The 17,648-nt window shown below is 40.0% G+C and overlaps 1 protein-coding gene across 10 annotated transcripts in view; it reads left to right on the forward strand.

Moving 5' to 3' along the window:
* Nucleotides 1-17,648, forward strand: part of frmd4a (FERM domain containing 4A) — a 177,207-nt gene that overhangs the window by 100,875 nt on the left and 58,684 nt on the right. The window contains exon 1 of one of the 10 annotated variants that reach the window (XM_036584825.1): nt 16,367-16,925. The exons of the other annotated variants lie outside the window; for them this stretch is intronic. The gene's annotated coding sequence lies outside the window, so the exon portion shown is untranslated. Of the gene's footprint in view, nt 1-16,366; nt 16,926-17,648 lie in introns of those variants that run through there. 10 annotated transcript variants of the gene reach the window in all.

Raw genomic sequence — 17,648 nt, forward strand, 5'->3', positions numbered from 1 at the left:
TCATGTGGGAAACAAATGCAGCTTAAGGCTGTTTTGTTGTTCTGAGCAGTTTAAAACCTCTAATAGTTAGAATTCAGGTCGTCCTTAGGATGTTTTGTGAGCTTTAAAGAGTATTAGCGTTGCTATGGTGGTTTCTAAGGGTCTGTCTCACGCACATAAACAGCTCTCCACAGGAGCCTTCAGCTCCATCTACCACACATCCGCGTGTGTGTGCGTGAGAGAGAAGGACAGATCAGTATTCAGCCTGTGCTTCTCCTCTACCTTCTCACAGTGTACTGTGAGCACAGCAGACCACAGTAAACAATCCCAGAGACCTCTGATTCAGGATGGACAAGCCTGAGCAGACGATGCAGTCATAGAGGAAAGATGTTAGTCCCACTGGGATAATTTAGCTGACTGATGCTAATGTTTATACAGCACTCAATACCATCATAACATTGCTCTCTCATCAAAACCTCATAACTCTTCTTTTTTTTTTTTCAAAATATCAAGTGCCTATAAATTATGTGAATATTTCCTGATGATCAGACCAAAATAAAATATAAAAAGTAAAACATAATTAAAATGTAAAATGTATGTATCATAATACATGCACAACTTAAATACTTGTCAACATAACTTGGAATTCATAATGGACTTTCTTTCTATATCATACGGCAAAAAACACTTTGAATCAAATGCCCTGTATTGTCATACTGTGCCCTAAACACATTGACATGTTGAAGTCTAAACTAAAGAAGCAAAAACTGGACACCAAACATGTCTTGGCTGACCGACTCAATCTGGTGGAAGTGGAAAATTATTAAATTAAATTTCTTGCCCAACCATTTCTTTAAAGTCAAGAACAGTTTTTCTTTCTCCTGTAGCACAGGATCCCAACTTCATCCTGGATTACCCCCCTGCCCTGCATATTTTAGTATTTTCCTGCCCTAACACACCCACTTCAGGTCATGAAGGGCTTGTTAATGAGCTCATTATTTGGAGCAGGTGTTGGAGCAGGTGTGTTGGGAGAAGGGAAACACTTAAAGGTACAGGGTGTACTCCAGGACCAAGATTGGGAACCACTGTCCTATAAAGTTACCATGTTTGAGATGAGGTTTGGTTAAGACAGCAAGTTTAAAACAGCCCAATCACAAGCCTGACAGGTACAAAAAAAAGGTACTAAAACATCACTGGCGCAGTACCCCTCTTGTCGCTGGGGTGGTACAATTAAGGTTACGTCTTCAGTACCTTTGGTTAGGGAACATAATTATGCCTTTTTCCCTTACAATTATATTTTCTAAGCTGTATTGACTCCACACTCTATCTTGACTCCAGGCTTTTCATTGTATTTTTCTGTTTTGAAACACTGTTATAAAAATGTACAAATATGTACCTTTTACCTGGGATAGACATATTTAAAGTACACAGTTTGACCGTAAAGCCATTGTCATACCTTTGGAGCATACATTTATATTGTACTTTGATGAATCAAAAATGTACCTGCACAGTACTTTTTTTTCTGACAGTATATGTCCACAGATGTACAGGCCAACAGCCAAAACACACACACATGCACACAGAAGGTGGGGGAGGTATTGTCTTATAGCCGACGTTTAGTTTTTTATCCTTTGAGTTCACATTTTGTATACAGTGGGGTGGAAAGGTATGTATACAATGAAAGGAAATAGCCCCCACCCTGGCCTCAAACACGCCAAAATGACCTTTGACCATTTATAGACGACCAGTTGTTTGCAAAAGTTTGAGCACCCCTGGAGAAATTTACCTGATGTTGCAAAAATACACATCCTCTACAGAGAACACACTTCTGCACATTTAATTCACAATTACTGTTATTTGCTGATGTTAATATATTGAGGGGAAAAAAAACCAATAAACGTGGCCTGTGCAAAAATTAGGGCATTTTATTTTTTATACTTTGTTTTGTTCTCAATACGTAGAAATTGAGTACTAAAAGAAGAATATTTAATTTGTTCCCTGTAGAGGATGTGTCAACTTACTTTCATTTAGAAAATCAACAAAATATAATTTGGAGTGTTTTGGATATGACTGTACATGCCTTTCACTGGCTGCAGAGTATGAAACAGTAGGTGTTTCTTCATAATGAGAGCTTCTTTTCTTCAGCCACTTTCCCAAACATAAACTCTCTCTCTCTCTCTCTCCCTCTCTCTCTCTCTCTCTCTCTCTCCCTCTCTCTCTCTCTCTTTCTGGATTAATGAGTTTATGAGTCTGAAAAGTTGTAAAGTATAGCTGGCACAGTAAAGCTTCTTCTCTTTCTTTCCTTCAAGCTTCACATTACACACTTTTCTGTGTTTCCTATTTACAGATCTGCACTTGTTTGTGTGTGAGAGAAAGCAGGAATATTTTTGTGCTCGTTCACTCACCTCACGTACACGTACATTCCAGCTTCCTCACACACACCTGTCCTCCTCTCCTGGAGCCTGATTTAGAACTGATGTGTCCACAGCCTGTTAGATCTGCTTAGTCCTTTAGAATTAAAGAGATAATGGTAATGATCGTCTCTTTTCACTGCTTCTTTTCTTTAGTGCAGCTTCTTTTCAGGCAGCTGCAATAGGAGTGCAGTGCTTTTCTTTAGTGCTTTTACTGACTGTCAGGTTTTTGTGTGCTGGTGTATGTGTGTATGTGTGTTAGGACTGCACAGTGTATCATTTGTTCATCATTATCGTGATATTGCCCTGTGCAGTAAAGATATTGCAGAAGGCAGCTATATGCAAATGAGCCTTTAACCAATCATAGTGTTTTCACTGGATGCTGTGAGCATGTTGACCAATCACAGTTGACAGTTTCTGTGTGTTCTGATGAATAAAGATATTTGTGTATGGTCAAAAATGGTCATTATAAGCAATCTGACTTTTGCAAGTATGTTGAAACAGTATTCGAAGAGAATGGAGTCAAAACTCGGTAAAGGACGTGTCTTCCAGGGATATGAGTGAATTATTTACTATTGTCATCATATTGTCATCAGTATAATGTTGAATTTGCATTTGAGACCTAAACATCGAGCTGGACCTTCTTTTCGAGCCTGTGTGATGATAATACGTAAAGACATATGATGTGGTCTGAAAAACTCCTGCCAAATCCATCCTAGTACCTCTGACTTTTAAATGATTGCTTCAACGGCTCACACACACCATATTCTAGTGTGGTCTCTTTTCTCCATACTCAGTAAGGCTACATCTTTAACAAATAAATTACATAGTGTTTTTTTAAAGGCACAGTAACAAAAACAGCCTCTTTAACTGTAAGCAAAAATGAGGTAGTGAAAATGATTCATGACCATTTCTGGTTTAAAAAAAAAAACACACAAATGTTAGAAGTGGACCAAAAGTAGTCCAAAAAGTTATAAGAGTGAAAATTAAAATGTAAGAAAAAGCTAGCATATGGGCCCTTTAATGAACTTCATAAATGTTTAACAAAGTGAGATTTGTTGAAGAGCAAAACACTTTTAGCTCAGTATCAAACTGATCTTTGTGTGGAGAAATCTAGGAGAAGAATTCCATACAAACTAGAAGGGAACTGTAAAGCACAGAGGTGGAAAGAACAAAGTCTGGTGCTGTTTTTCTTACAGTGGTCCAGTGAGCTTATATTCATTGATGGGATCATAAACTCAGAAGTGTACAAAGACATTTTGGATGCAAACCTGCAGACGTCTGGAAATGAATTGATCAAAGGATAATGATCCAAAACACACAGACTGCCTTTTGAAAGAATGCGCTGCCAAGAAAATGACAGTATCAAAATGACCTGTTTAAATAAATGCCACTCGGTTTGACATTTTATTTCCTAACACAATGAACACATTTTTAAGGGCCCTGTATCACAGTCAGAATAGTACAATATAATTGCAGTACTAGTAGTTTGTCCAGACTGTGCAGGCCTAGTGTGCATCTGTCTGTGTTTCAGGCTGACTCTGCAGCAGTGCACTTCACTGTGTTTAATAGAGATGGCTTCAATGTGAGGGAAATACCATTCATTTTGCCTGCCAGCTGACACCCCTGAGCGGGATGATGAATGGATCGTTCCACTCCAGAGTGTGTAGAGTGCATCCCTGGTTGACACACATACCTGTGGCTCAGGTTCACGTGTACTGTTGCTTTTCACTCTTTTCACACTATCTTTTCACTCTGTCTCTCTGTTTGGCTCCGTCATTGCAGCGTTTTTATTCTCCGCTGTCTGGCATGAGCAAACTCCCAGAACACGGCCGCCTGCCTGGAGAATACTGGACTGCTAGAGAATGATTTGGCTTTTTAGTCTGCATTGGAAACTTAGACACACACATACACACACAGTTACAACACAGCTGTATTTATCAGCCATGAGATTTTCCCAGAACATAGTCCCATGTGTGTGAGAGTGTGCACATTTTTGCTGCTCTTTTCTTTGTTTTTCCTCTAATTTTCTTTCTTGCACATAATGTATGTGTTTGTGTGTGTGTGTGTGTGTGTGTGTGTGTTAGTTCCTTAAATCTGTGTTCACAAAAGTGGTGTTGTGATTGGCTGATAATGGATTCAGATTGTTTAGTCTGTGCTTTCCTAGGATTGGTCGATTTGCCTGCACCATCTGGAACATTTCTTTTTTCTAAACCTAATTTGACATATTGTCACTGTCGTAACAAAACCTTGTGGTAAAATCAAAGGAGAAGGAAATGTTCTTAACTTTTAATATACACTACTACATATGAACAAAAAATCTTATTTATTAAAATTTTGATTTGACAGCAATGAATAAAGCTGTTCTTCCTCTCCATTCCTCCCTCTCTTACTCTATTTCTGTGTGTATGTGTGTGTGTCTGTTCATGTGAGGTGAGTGAGTAGTATTGATAGCGTATTGATTTGGTTGTTTTAATAAAATATTTATGAAAGTACAGACTAGCAGCAGAGCAGCACTGAATTTGAGTGAGAGAAAGAGGGAGGAGAGGAAGAAGAGATAAGCTGAGAAGAAGAACTCTGTCTATCTGCATGGATTTCAGTCAGCCGTGCAGTGAAAGTAGCTCATAAGCGTCTTTGCTGTTGCTGAAATCTAATTTCACCAGTAATGTGAGAATCTTTCACGCTTTCCACTGAACTAAATTCCTCAAAATTAAAACACACACACACACACACACACACACACACACACACACACACACACACACACACACATCTGTGCTATGTTGACATACCTACTTTCTACCTTTTTCCTGCTTCCTTGGTTCCTGATTAGATGTGGGCATTTTGGCAAGTTTACTACATATTTATTATGATTTCCTTCCTTAACAACATACACATTGGCCATTTCCCATGAATATTCAGTAGAGTTCAATAGAGTCATGTAATTAGGTGATTTGATTCATTTGATTCATGTTCTTGGTTCTCATACTTCAATTCAGTGTGCACTAGGTTCCATGCATTAAAACAGATTATTTTACAGTTTCACTTAATCAAGCAATTCTATTAGCTGAGAATATAGTCTGTGTGTCTATGAGCGTCTGTGCAGTGAGAGTGAGTAATCTGCTGGGATTACAGTCAGTGGTATGCGATTAGTGTGTATTCCCTCCACACACATACATGCACACATGCATGCTGTCATCTTCAGATTATACACACACTGAGGAAATCCCTTGTATTGATATAATGGCCCAGGATATGTAATATGGCTGATACTTGTATGTGTTCATGTAACACGATTAAACATAGAGTTTGATTAGTCATAGAGTCAATAGAAAGGATCTCTCCAGCCTTTTCCAGGTAGAGCAACTAAATACCTGGCCGTTGTTCTCAGAGAAAATATGCATCTCTGAGATTTCAGATGAGTTTTGCCTTTTACATTTTAACCTTTTAAATGACCAGGGCCCACCACCAAAGACTTATTACACACTTCTATAACCTAAGAATAGCCCAGCCAGTTTGCATTGAAGTCCCTGTAGTTACTGAATAATAAGACTTAGTATGTAATAAGGCTGGTATTTTAAGGGGTAAATAAACCCAATTATGTGGGAAGATGTCCCTAGTTCTGGCTAAATAGTTCTAGATAAAAGATATACATATATAAATTCATTACAATATTTCATTTAGATCTGGTCATACATTGACATAACAGCTGTATTCTGAATATTATTTCATTTGCATATGGCACCTTTTGCACTGAATGGTTGTGGGTCTGCATGCAGGTGCACTGCATGGGCCAAGACTTCTTTAAGTTATTTATTTGACAGTTTCACATACTGGTAGAACAGACAAAGGCAGAAGACACAACATGAAATCATCTACTTTACCTGTAATGTACACGTAATGATACTTCTACTTTGATTTGTAATTTATTGTAATAATATTTAATAGAGTATATGCTCAGAATTGTTTTAAAATATTTAACTTAGAATTTATTTTAAATTTAAAATGTTTTATTTAACTATAAAAAAAAGTTTGATATCTATGTTGCACTACTGTATAAATAGTTCCTCCAGTTACGTTTGTTTATTCAGTGCATTTTCAAAAATAACTATTGTATTTTACCACAGTAGTTGAATTGAGTGAAACTGTATTGAAATGACACATAACATAAATTGTTTCCTTAAATCATGCTCCAATTAAATCATTGTGATGTCAGAGATTTCAAACCCTATGTGTGTATATACGTATGTGTGAGTGTGCACCATGTGGCCAAAAGTATGTGGACACCGGTCCCTCACACCGATATGAGCTTATTAGAGCCTTCCTTGAACTGTTGCTACAAAGTTGGAAGCATATAATTATCTAAAATTTCTTTGTATGCTGACAGGAACTAACCCCAAACCCTGAAAAACAGCCTCAGACCATTATTCCTCCTCTACTAAACTTTACTGTTGGCACTATGTACTTCGGTAGATCACATTCTCCTGGCCTCTGCCAAACACAGATTTGTCCATCTGACTGCTAGGTAGTGAAGCATGATTCATCACTCCACCACATCAGCTGAGGCTTGGCATTGTGCATAGTGATCTTAGGCTTGTGTGTAGATGCTCAGCCATGGAAACCCATTTCATGAAGTTCCCGATGCACAGTTGTTGCTCCTACACACTTCCATTTCACAATAATAGCACTTGTGGTTGACAGGGGCAGATCTAGTGTGTGTGCCACTGTTTCTTGCTTTAGAGTAAAGCTTATTTACACTTGAGATGCCCGGGAGTCCAGTAGAGTTAGAGCAGTGTGTTTGGTTAGTAAAGGCTTGCTGTGATGTCATGAAGCTGACCTCTCCCCTGACCTCTCCTGATTACTGAGAGCAAGAGAGGCAGCGATTGTTAAGAAATTTCCTGTTTTATTTGGAAAATTAAAGCAGTTTGTGAGATGTCCTGTCCCACACATGCACTGCTCTCCTTCCTGACATATAAACACACACACACACACACACACAGACTTATTAAAAATGCATGATATCAGAGATTCATCACACACAATTGCACAATTTCTGACCCTCTGTAACCCAGAGTGTCATTTCAAGTAAAAGACTGAATCATTACACATTTATTTATTTATATTTATTTCAATATTTAATTGAAACATGCTTTCACTCCACTTCCTCCCTGCAGGAGCACAAACGCAAAACACTACTACTACTACCACTACTAATTCTGAGTGAATTATTCACATTACTGGTTCAATAAAAGAGTCAATATTGAGTTCTCACAGACAACATCAGCACGGCCATGTGCTCATTTGAATCTGATTGTCAGAAAACAGAATTTCATGATGTGTAGTCACTGGGAGGCAGCATTTGGAGGGTTACTGTCAAAATCTATTTCCTTGTCTGCTACAGATATAAAATTGTAGGTGAGTCTTTTCGGAACTTTTGACTAACTTTGAATTTAAACATGTTAAAGCACATCAACAACAACAACAAAAAGAGCTTTTTTAGCTTCTCTTCTTGAGAGAAAGTATGTTTCTTAAGAATTACTCCAACCTTGTGCTTTTGTGGCTCCTGAAACGTTTGAACATTTGTACGTATGTTAAATAAGTATACAATACGCTCCTCCACAATGCTTTTTTGAATGTTTTATTTTACTTGCAAAACTACCGAGGTGCGATCACCGAGGGGCAGCCTGATCCAGTACCAGTCTCAGATTCATATTCAAATTCTGATTCAAATGCTAATTCAAATTTCTCTTTCTTTGCTTTTTTAATATCATTGATCTATTTGAACAGGCATGAGACATCACTTAGTACGCTAGAGCTAAAAATGTCCTTATTAGTGGTGTTAGAAAGCAGCTGGAGTTCAGAGATTCTGAGAAATGCACCAATCAGGAAACAGTGTGCATTGACAGAGAGACTGGTGGCCAATCAAAGCAGATTGTGACTGTAGCTCTGGGTGAAGGTTTTCAGGAATGAGAGGCCGTCTCCACAGACAGAATGAAGGCCTGCTAGATTTACACTTGTTTAATTATGAATGAGTAAAGGATGAGAGACGCGAAATGGATCTCTTGATACTGCTGTGTCAGCCCGTTACAGTGAGTTTAGTGACACGCTCGAATGTACAATTATTCTGGTTGTGTGTGTGTGTGTGTGCATTGAACCCTTTGTGAGGACTAATGTCCTCATAAGGATAGGAAAACATGATCATTTTGTAGAAGTGAAAATATTTTGATAGTTCTTCCTTAGAAAATTCCTTGTTTTACCACGAATGCAGATTTTTTTTCCTTTGGAAAACCTTTTGGTTACCAAGTGTTACAAAGTTCTAGCCAGTTTGTAACAACCCAGGAAGGCGACAGATGGCAAATATTTGCCTTTATTTCTTCACAGCAAGCTTTTTAAAAATGGTTTACAAACCAAATAGGTAAATGAAATGAAGCAAGCCATAAGTTAACAGTTAAAGCACATTAAGGAAGCCATACTAAGCTAGATCCCAGCAAGATGCAGACAGAATAAGTCTGAAATCAGCTGTAACTATTTTCTTGACCATTTCTGTGCTGTGACGTTTGCAGTTGAAATCCCCTTTGCATTTACAAAACAAACTTGCTTCTCCATTATGAACAGTAATGGACATATAACCAAGACCACTAATTTTTGTGGTTTAAAAATTAGTTGTGAACAGCTGTCCAGGCTTAATCAACTAAACTTTTACCATTTCTTGTTGGCTAATAAGCAAAGCATCTCTTTTCTCCTGAGCTAATGTCTTCAAACAATGTATTTTAAGTGGTTTCATTAACCTCTTCCAATCCCAGGCTTATTACATACTAAGGCTCATTATTCAGTAACTACAGGGACTTGCAAACTCACTGGGCTATTGTTAGGTTATAGAAGTGTGTAATAGAACTTTGCCATTTAAGGGGTTAAACCCATTTTGTGCATCAAGCACATCTTTGACAAAAATAAAGGGCAAAAATAAGGAATGGTCATACCTTTGTTTGCAGCAGATTTCGCAGCAGTCCAGCACCAAAAGTTTAACAGGTTTTCTGGAGAAATGTATTCTTGTTATGAGATCACATCAGGCCCAGTGAGACTAGATCTCTGTCAGCATTAGCCCTGAAGACTGTCCAGACTGACATCCTGCATAAAGAGAGGAACTCTCACAATCCATGCCAGAAAGGCTTTTAAACAAAACAAGATACCTGTATGCTAGTCTGTCCCTCTGGTGGCAAATCAGGTCCATCCACCGGTGGCAAATCAGGCCCAGAAGGTCGCCACAATGAGGTCAAGGTTAACGTTGGGTTTAGGAGTAGGTGTAGCGCTATTCAGCAACAGCATCACACAAGTCAGCAGAAGTACCCGCAAACATAGCAATGTCAGCGCATTTGTGTGTGACCTCTTCATGTGGCCATTTGTGTGTTACTATTGCACTTTTCACATTCAATGCCAGAAGCAAGTATAGAATGTCATACCCACAAGAACAGCATACATTCCCACAAACTGTCAGATCGAGTTACATTTGAAAACCCAGCTGTGTGTGTGGGAGGTCCTTAATATCAAGGAGAACCTAAAGTCTCCATCAACAGCTCCATTTCAGTTTAACGCACTGCAGATGTGTGGGTGGGTGTGGGGCCAAGCTTTTTTTGTCATTTTTTATCAACAAACTCCTGAGTTTGCCAGATTCCCAGGAATTCCAAGAATTTCAGCTTAAGCAAAAGATGTTTTCCCTTACAGTCAGAGCCAGCAGTACTACAGCAAGGCATTCCTCTACCATACAGACATACAGCCTGGGAAAATGACCTGCTGACTCAGAAAGAGAGAGCTGGAGAGCGAGAGAGAGAAGAATGAGTTTCCAAATACTACAGAAAGGGTGAAGTTTAATGCCTGGCGTCTAATAGATAAGACATTCTTCTGCAGTGGAGCAGACCATCAATCCCAAGAGAGAACACTATCAAACACGCACACACACACACACACACACACGCACACGCACACACGCACACACACACACACACACGCACACGCACACACACACACACACGCACACGCACACACACACACACACACACACACACACACTCAGTGGTGATCACTTTTCATTCCATTTAAGGTCTTGCACAACCTCTGATTCTTCTATTACTCATCTGCACTGTCCATTTGTGTGTATGTGTCCGTCTGCCTGTTTTCATATATTTCAGGACAAAAATGTCCTGACTTTGTAGGAATATCAAAAACCCTGACATATCAGGTCGAAGCAAGTTATCCTGACTTTGTCTAGTGCTTTTACAGGCTAGTTGTTTGATTTATTTTAAATCAAAAGGCTTAAAGTTAGGTTTTCACTTAGAAACGTTTTACTACATATAGATAGTAACGTAATACATATGGGACATATTATTATTATATAGAGGGTCTTACACATAAAATGCATGTGGAATATTATTATTGCATACATGTACTTACCTAGATATAATACAAATGGGACATTGTTATTACACGCACTGGTACTTATATACATAATACATATGGGACATATTACATGCATACTTACATTTTTGTATCTTTCATCATATATATATATATATATATATATATATATACACACATACATATATAGAGCGCATGGGACATTATTACTATATATTTGTAGTTACATAGTTACATACATAGAAATAATACATATGAAAGAATTATTACATGTATGTAGTTATATAGTTACATACATAGTTACATATATAGATATTTACACATTTATTAAGGATATGTATGATTTCACGTCCTGATATTGTATAAAAACAAGTGTGTGTGTCTGTGTGTGTGTGTGGCTGTGAATCAGTTTGCGGTTCCTCCCTCTTCTCTCCTCTGAGATGGATGGGTATGAGTGTGCTGCTCTGCTGCTCCGCTGACTCACACACGCTTAGACAGGTTTATCCCCCATTTGCACACACATAGACTCACAGAGGAGAGGACAGCAGAGAATTCATTGATTCACATAGTGCACCTTGAGTCAGCAGTCTCTTTATGTCACTCTCTCTCTCTCTCTCTGTCTCTCTTTCTCACTCTCTCTCCCCACCCCATGGCGGTGGTGACTAGTACACTCTGAAAAGCTTTTGTATCTGTGAGTGCAATACAGAGAGACATTGGCCTTGGCTGTGTTCTGCAGCATGCTACATTAAATAGAGCTCCAGCCTGAGCGTGTGTGAGTGTGACCTGGTTATTGCAGCTACAAGAGTGCTTTTAAATGGAGGGAGAAAGAGAGTTGTCTCCTGATAGCAGGTATTAAAGAAGCATTGGCATCTATTTCACCTCCGTATGTGATGTTCACACCCACTTAAATAACGTGATTAACTTGCAAATCCTTGCTGTGATAAAAAATTGCATCTCCTAAATATTAACTTTGTAGAAGAACAAATGTTCTTAACATTAATGTAAGTTCATGTAATGAGATTTTATTTATTACAGATTTAAGTCATTTTGGACCATTCCTATTGGTCCACTCATGATGGAAGTTTCACACATTGTGAAGGGCAACTGTCATTAACAAGTGGTTTGAAAAATTTGAAATTCAAGAAATTCTACAAAAGGAATTTGTTAAGAAAGCACCCCATTTTACTTAACCTCTTAAGAAACACATATTATGAAAAACAAAAATATTTGCTTTTTTTGACATAAAAGAGTTTCATACAGTATGTAAACATTGGCAAATTTTTAAAACATACCGTTTACCCCTCAGTCCATGAACATTCACCGCCCAGTCACAAAGAACAACGCATCAATACACATCCACCTATTCAACCCATAAAAGCTTAGCCGCCGCTCATTCACAATTAAGTTATAAGGAATGTTTGAGCCCAGACTGCTTTTGAATAAGACACAGTACAGGGCAGCCAATCAGAGCAGAAATCATTAACATACTTAAAGTTTTAAAGTCACAGGAACAAAAACAGCCTGTTTAATTCTAAGTGATAAAGAGAGGTTGGAAGATGATCATGTAGAAATAAATTATGACTGCTTTTGGTACATAATCCTGCACAAATGTCATAAGTGGACATCAGGAAAAAAAATAAATTGCAAGAAAAATGTAGCACATAGTCACTGAGCATCTGTCAGTGGGTCCAGACTTTAGACTTACTCTCATAACTACATACCTTTGGATAATAAGCCTTCAATTAATTATTGAACAACTAAATAACACTAATAATTTATATTAGTAACTGAAAAATATGCCTTTTCATTAATAAGTAAAGAATAAGCCAGTTATTGGTCTCATAGTTGAAGGGGTTAATGTCCTAATTCATGCGTATGTGTGTATGCACATATGTACAGGCTCCAGATATTTGGGCTGTGTGTGTGTGTGTGTGTGTGTGTAGTTCAGGCCAGATGGGAACTATGCAGTGAAATTACAGAAGGAGAGATCTCACCCGTGTTTGAAGTGCTCACATGTGGGTGTATGTTTTTTTTCCACACACATAACTAGAAACACATTTTTCTCTCACAAGAGAGAAATAGAGAGAGAGAGAGAGAGAGAGAGAGAGAGAGAGAGAGAGAGAGGTATATACGTTGACTATTCCCAATGTATTTATAGTCTCCAGGCATATGAAGCCGGACCACCTTTTTTACTGCATCATACAGAATGTGGAGACGAGTTACAGTTCTCTGTGGCCCCTTCAATAACACACACATACACTCACACAGAAATGGGCACACAACAAAAGGAGCAAGATGAGTAATAGTTCTCAGTGGTCTAATACAATACACACCACGACCTGATGAGAATGGTCGGTCTTCATTTGCAACACCTTCAGCAAATCACTTGTCTTATGTCCAGTTAAATAAGGACACATTGCTACTCAATAAAAGGCCTTATTATATCCCTACGTTCATATTGATTACATTAATAACTACAATAACAATCATGTAAAACAACACGCTATTATCCTAATGTCTCCTATGTTACATTGTGCCCCAGGCCCTTCTCCCCACACCTGGTCCTGCTCACAAAGCTTCAGCATATAGAATTACACACACACACATTCTCCTGGTGATTTCAGAGGCTGTGGGAGATCTTTGATGTGTTATGTGATTTAAAGGTTTGTAACCACCAAGACTGTCCTCGAAAACCCCCACACACTCCACGCCCACCCTACACTTGTCCCCTCCATGGCCCCTGCAGGCCTCACACCACTGCCCTTTTCAACCCACAGCATGGCTGGCGAACCCGCAGTGCAGATGGATGGGGTTGAAGGCTTCGGGGTTTGGCTGTATGTTCACATGTTCCATAATTGCGTTCTGAACAGGGCCTCAGACACAATATACAATACACCATATTGCTGTATTTGCTAATATCTCAGGGACAAGGATATGCTTTCATTTTGAGGAAATGGAGAAAACAGATGTGATCCTTAACTGTTTGAGGTTTATTTTCTGAAAAAACCTCAGTCACGTCTTATTTTGTATTGACTGATTTTACAAAAAAAGACTTCGCTACCAAAATTGTTGCTCTTAAAGTAACAGTCTTGGCCAAAAAACAAGTTTACTCAATTTTTCTCTTGTCCCAAATTCAGTGGATCAGTGAAATATGTTTTATGACCTAAGTTTGCTTCTTTAGTTTTGCACTGGTGCTATCAGGCTAGTTTATCTAACAAGTAATGGAAGCTTATCCCATTATACCATCTGCCTTGCACATGCCTAAATCATCACACACACAACTCAAACTGCCTTAAGAGACTTGCTTAGGTGGTTCTGTACTGTACAACTGTTGTCTAAATAAATAGGGTAAAAACATGGGCACAATGCTAACAGGTGTGTTTCCTGACTTGTAGCAATATTAGTCTTGTTGCTTCAGTCAAAAAATTAAAATGCAGGCTTCAGGCATTAAACATGTCTTGGCTGATCCATTAATTGTAGGCTAAGAGGAAAATGTGTACATTAGATTTTTGCCCCAATCATCTCTTTAAATCAATGTCCTTAAATAGTCCTTAGAGCACTTTGCCTTTCCTATCCTTTCTCAGAGTTTCTGTGAGGGACATGTCTAACAGTTGAGTCCATCTTGCATCAATTAAAGGACCAGGTCTGTTTATATCCAAATCCAGCAAAGTGGGTCACATGCTATACCCCTTTACCGCCCCCCAGTACATACACATTTTGAACTCTACAGATCATACATTGCTGTGCTTCTCATCACTCCATCTTTCCTCCAGATCAGTTTAGTTTATGATGACCCTACAACCTGTCCTCACATTCTCCCATGGAGCCCCCCTAAAAAACAACACTAGACCCCCAAACACACATACGTACAGCTCTACTAGCTTGAGGCAACAGAACAGAAATAACCAAACTCAGCAGCCGGTAACAAGAACCATATTTCCTTTAGAGACAAGGAGGAAGGGAGAGAAAAAAGAACAAGAGAGAGAGAGAAAGAATGAGATCATATTTGTCATTAAAACCAGGAGTAGATTTCTGGGAACATCTTACACTCAAGCTTAAATGTAAACTATACTCCATCTATCTTTGCATGAAGTGTATCACTCTTTCTGTTCCTGCTTGAGGCACTTTGGCCACAGAAGAACATTAAATGACATTTTGCATTTAGCTTGGAGGGGAGGAGGGACTGGGCTTTTTGAAGTTTATTTTAGAACGCCGCTCCTCCAATCAGAATCGTGTGAGCTTGGCCGTTCCCATCCATTCCACACCGCCCCCAGTGCATCATGGGCTTCCTTGGTTGAAATGTTCAGATCCGTATGTTCTCTCTCTCCTTCTCTTTCTCTCTCTCACCCTCTCTCTCCATTTCTTAAACAACAGGCTCTTGTGACCAAGTGTTCGGACCTGGGCCCAGAGGAAGCAGCCAATAAAGCTAAAATATGTAGAATCGAGAGCAGAGATCATGAGGGACTGTTTGAATTGGACAGGCGAGTTTCCGCTGTGGCCAGAGACAGTGCTGAAGCTGACAAGCCTAACGGTTGTGACACTGGTTCACTTCACGTGGAATTCAGTTAAAACTTGCTGAAAATAGCTGCAGTGTTTCACATAGATCAAAGTCCCAAAGCCCTGCTCACAGAGCAGCTTCAGTACCGTTTTGTATTTATTCTATGCCACTTAATAGACGACATAAAAGGACAATTGAGGTCCATACCTCATTAACTGAAATCTGATATGAGAATCTGGTCCTATTCTGGGTTTGTTTGCCGACTGCATTTATAGGCGTGCTGTTCCATCTCTTTTGCACTGTGTGTTTGCAAAAAGCTGGAAATGTTCGTCAGTGTGGTTTTTGTCTCTTTATAAATACACTATAGTAAGAGTAGGGTATAAACCATATTTGGCTATAGAGGAGATTATAAATGGAAAATTTGGGGACATGAGCTCTCATGAGTCCTCGTCTGGTGCAGAGAGGAACACTTGTGTATTGTTTGACGAGGTATGTCAAAGGCTGGGCCATCCAGTGGAGTTTAACTTACTGGACTCAAGACACCCACCAACATGTTTGTGCCAACTACATGCAAAGTGTAGACTGAGACAACTTGTCATGGACTAATCCAAACATTCTTGTGCCACATTCTGCAGTACAAACATCTTCCAGTTTGACAGAGCAACCAACAACTCGCCGTGGAATTTGTAGGATGCATTCATGTGTGGTTAAGTGACCGTTGGAGAGGGGTGTGAGTGAGTGCACAAATAAGGTCACTCAGCCTCAGTTTTAAACTTTTTTACCCCCTTGGTCAACGGGCCAAACCAAACGGGGTGGCTGGGGAAGGCTGAAATAGAAAGGGAGGAGTGGAAAAGGGCGTGGAGAAGAGGAGAGAGAGAGAGGAAACTTTCCCTCCTCATGTTTTTGGCTTTTCTACGGTAAAGCCAGATGTAGGCCTGCTAGTTGTTGGTCTGCTTCTTTGAGCGGTGCACACACCCCGTCTGCACGTTCACATGACCCGGGTCTGCAGTTTACTCTCCCCGCCCTCCCTCCTCCCTCCATCCCCCCCTCCACCTCCACCATTCAGCCTCCTTTTTCCTTTTCTCTGAGTAAAAACGCTAACTGTAGCTGTGAGAAGGCTGCCGGGTGCTGAAGGTGATTCACACAGCGGGCACCGATCTGATCCCCTGGCTGTCCTCTGATAGTGCGCTTCTTGCGTTTGCTCGATTCCAACGTTTCTGCTCCTGCTACGCGCCGGTGTCACAAAAGCGAAGGAGGAGGTGGAGGAGGAGGAGCAGGGCTGTGGAGCTGCTGAGGGGAGGGGAGCCGTCCTCCGATGAATAGCGCGGAGCTGCTCGCTGGAAGCAGGCCAACGTGCTCGGGAAAAAAAGAGCGCGTCGAGCGGCGACATGAGATGGGATGTCTTGGCACTGTTGTCAGTGAACGAGAGAAAAGCTCCGTCCCACTTCAGCCAGCGACGCCGGCCACAATGGTGCGGATGCTGTCGGTGATTTAGGCCGGGAAAACAAACCTCCGGCTTTCGGGATTCATTTCTCCCCGCGTGTGGATTAACGTTAATACAACCGAGGAGGCATATTTGACCAAGTCAGAAAAATTCATGTCTGAGGAAGCGTGATATTTTCAAGGTAAGCTTGAACACGTCCGTGTCTTAGCATCAGCTCGCTTTGCTTTCATGGAATGCTAGCAAGCTAATTTGACTAGCTTTCTTTTCCTCACGGAAAGGCAGGCTAACGTTACAGCGGCGGTTTGGTCTCTGCGAGTCAGAGCCCGGCTAAAATACAGGAATAGGCCATAGAGTTACAACAGGAGAACAGCCTGAGCAGGAGAGCAACGCTGCAGCCATAGTTCATTTCATACGGCCAGCAGAGGCAGTCAAAACTAACGCTAACCACACACTTGTGTAAACTGTCTGTGTAATGGAGCTATTAGTGATGGGGACTTCGATTCAGTTTCCCGAATCGATTCTTTAGAACTGTCCGTTTCATTGAGTCGTAACGGTCCATTAATTCACAAGTCAAGGAAACGTGCACAACGGCATTCTGCAAAAAAAAACATGCAGGATATTCAGTGGGTTATGTTGTGACACTGTGATGGGTAATTGCGAAAGGTTAATGTTCGACATCGGCTAACACAGACGTAAACACTGAAGATGCTACAAAACAGTTCGATTCAGTTGAATCGGTTCGAGTGATTTATTGAATAGAACCAGTTGAAATGAAAGACTCGTTTACGTTTACGAATCTTCGGACACCACTAAACTGTGTACGTTGTGCGTTAGCCTGGTGTAGTTTGCTAGCAGTGCTGTGACATTCTGTGCCATAACGCTGCGGTGGTGGTTTTGGTCTTCT

Source organism: Colossoma macropomum, unplaced genomic scaffold (assembly GCF_904425465.1).
Source record: "Colossoma macropomum unplaced genomic scaffold, Colossoma_macropomum, whole genome shotgun sequence".
Lineage (NCBI taxonomy): Eukaryota > Metazoa > Chordata > Actinopteri > Characiformes > Serrasalmidae > Colossoma > Colossoma macropomum.